The sequence below is a fragment of the Pundamilia nyererei genome, unplaced genomic scaffold, assembly GCF_000239375.1.
Source record: "Pundamilia nyererei isolate P.nyererei 1_Seehausen unplaced genomic scaffold, PunNye1.0 scaffold00042, whole genome shotgun sequence".
NCBI lineage: Eukaryota > Metazoa > Chordata > Actinopteri > Cichliformes > Cichlidae > Pundamilia > Pundamilia nyererei.
The window spans coordinates 3017360-3020161 of record NW_005187443.1 but is presented as its reverse complement, the minus strand read 5'-3'; the positions used below and the strand labels follow the sequence as shown (position 1 = coordinate 3020161).

The 2802-nt window shown below is 40.5% G+C and overlaps 1 protein-coding gene across 4 annotated transcripts in view; it reads left to right on the top strand.

The window, feature by feature from the left end:
• Positions 1-2802, top strand: part of dlgap4b (discs, large (Drosophila) homolog-associated protein 4b) — a 127373-nt gene that overhangs the window by 82947 nt on the left and 41624 nt on the right. For 3 of the 4 annotated variants that reach the window (XM_013910389.1, XM_013910387.1, XM_013910390.1), the window contains exon 3: positions 31-112. The gene's annotated coding sequence lies outside the window, so the exon portion shown is untranslated. The remainder of the gene's footprint in view (positions 1-30; positions 113-2802) is intronic. The other variant, XM_013910388.1, reaches the window with a different exon arrangement.

The following is a 2802-nucleotide window of genomic DNA, read 5'->3' as shown; positions in this document are numbered from 1 at the left end:
TGAAACACTTTTTCTTTGTATATCTTCCAGAAGAGCTCCACCAACTCAGATCGAGGCTTCTGAGAAATGAGCTGCCAATGTAAGTCCCTTGGCTGACCTCAGCGCTTCGCTGGTAATGTTGCTTTTAAATTAATTAAACTGACTGAAAGTTATAATTGAGTACACAAACACTCGTGCATGCACAGAGTGATAACCTTGTACCCCAAACCTATCCCTCACTTCACCTCACTACCCATCAGGGACAGAGTTTGCCGCTGACATACACTAATTTATTAGCAGCTAATTGCTATCCCTTGCAGACATTCTGGTGGGACATCAAAGGATGACACTCCTCAGGAGAAACGATTGAAATTCAAATTTCAAACAATACCCTTTCCCTCTGTATGGTGCTACGGACTCGCCGCCTTTGGTTTTAGTTTGTCATCCCAAGTGCATGGAAGGCTTAAGGCTCTATCAATAATGGATGAGGATTTGAGACTTTACAGTGGGTTTTCCAGGAGATTCGGTGCTTCCATTTAAAGCCCTGCAAGACTGGCACTCTGTATACCTGGAAACTGCTGTTGTCGCTTTGAAGCAGTTCTTGAGGCAGTATAGTCGCTCAGTGCTGCTTACAGAAAAAGATAAGAAGCTGTAACTTTCAGAGAAGCACTGCAGCTGTACACATGGGATTTTAGGTTGAAGTTTATGCTACGGTCTTTCATAGTGCATTCACTTCTAAAAGCATGCTGTAGCAAGCTGAGGCCCACACAACAAAAGCACTGCAAAAACGTCCCATTTGTATCATATTATGACCCGGTGTGAAATGCAGCCTGTTTTCTGTTCTTAGCTGACAGGAGTGGCACCCAGTGTGGTCTTTTGTTTCAAGGTTTGACTCAAGACTAGATAACAAAGACACTGCAAAAGCATTGCGTTTGTGTCATATTGTCCTGTAAACATTGTAATGATTGATTTTGTGTGGACAGCTTGGGGCAGTTCAAAAATCTGTTGACTATCTGGTATTATTTAATGGCGATCATATAGTATGTTTCCCACTTATAAACTATGAGAATTAGCAGACACATCATTTGCATTTTGTTTACTAGGCAATTATAAAATCAGCTTTCAGCCTTTACGCTTTGTTTCTTCGCTAACTCTGGAGGGATAAGCTAAGTCATTAGTAGCTAAATGCTTTATATGCTAGTCAATGACTTTGTGTTAATGGTGGTAAATATTCAGCTTTTTGGGGGCACATTTACTGTAACCGCGGCTAGAAATTCAACTACTGAAGACCGTGAGTAATAAGCTTAGGCCCTAGAGACTGTTCGACGACCTCCTGTGTATTTCCTGAATGGTTGGCGAGGAGTTGTTGGAGGCTGCTGGCTGTCGCTGAGTGAAATGGGTAGCAGAGAGAATTCTACACCAAAAACTTCTTTGTGATTACTTTAGGGGCTAGCGGATTGCCAAGGTCTCCCTTTGTTTACATGAAAGATGTTGGCTTATGTACAAACATTTGCTAATTAAACACCAAGCTATAATGAACCACCATCTCAAAGATGACCAATTTCACCTAGCGATTTCCAGCAACCTCCCATCAAAGTCTATCAGGGAATACACATTTTTCCTAGCAACCGGTATTTACCAGTATGTCTCTAACTGATCTCTAGCCCTATGTGGTTGGGGCTTTAGCCGTGTACCTGCCAGCAGCCACTCACAGCTAATCTGGGAACACAAATCTTTCCCTACCAAGCCAGGGTGGCTAGCATTAGCATCAATCATTAAAACAGACAGTTGTGTCTGTTTTAATAGGTAACTGCTTATGGACCCTACAGAGATGGCTTTCAACCCATGCAAACATTCCCATGCAGAGCTTCAGAAAGCCAACACCGCCTAGCTCAACTCTGTGTGGGTCAGATGTCGATTGATTGACAAGTGGGCTAAAACAGGAAAGAGAGTGACAGTAATAGAAGAACAAACAATAACAAAAATCAGTGATTATAAAAATAAAAAAGCACACAGTAGCTACAGTGGACATTTTTCATTGTTTTTAACACTTGGTTTCACTTCAGCTCTTTGTATTTTGTAACTTTGCTCCTCTGTGGAGTTGGCTGGAGGATCAGCACCACATCCTTTCGATACTTCCTCTTTTTGGCAACAGGCGTTCCCTGCTGTCTGCCGATGCAGTGCCAACAGAGAACTATGTTGAACCCATAAAACACTCTGTAGAACTGAAGCCCTCAAAGGTGGATAATAATATTTTCTCACTAGGATTGCAAGTCAGCAGCCTCTCATGTGTCCGTGCCAGGATGTTGTAAACCAGCAAGGTGGAAAAGTGAGTTACATTTTAGACGTCTCATAAAAACAGCACAGTTGGGCATTCATTCATTCATTTATTAGGGTCACATTCATTGCAAACATGTTAGTTGATGTAAAACTGCAGAGAAGGTTAGCCACACTCACCAAACATTGTGTAAATTCAATATTATGTGTGTTGCACAGTGTTTGAAATATTGATGGCGTTTAAAATTAGATGATTTTAATTAGATTCAAACTGTATTTTTGACCTTGTCCATTACATCCTGATTGTTTCTTGCGTGCTTTCCTCTTCTTACATAAGTCAGTTTATTTGGGTTTTTGCCACATTTAATCAACTAAGAAATTCAACCTAAGGAACATTTCTCATTATTCTAGAAATGTCTATAATTTGAAGGGTTTTTCTCATTCTTATTTTTGGTTAAATAAATTCAATTATCTGCCTATTTAAGCTTGTTGACTCTCCGGGAAACAGCTTGCCCTATTTTTCTACCAGTTTATTTCCTTATATAT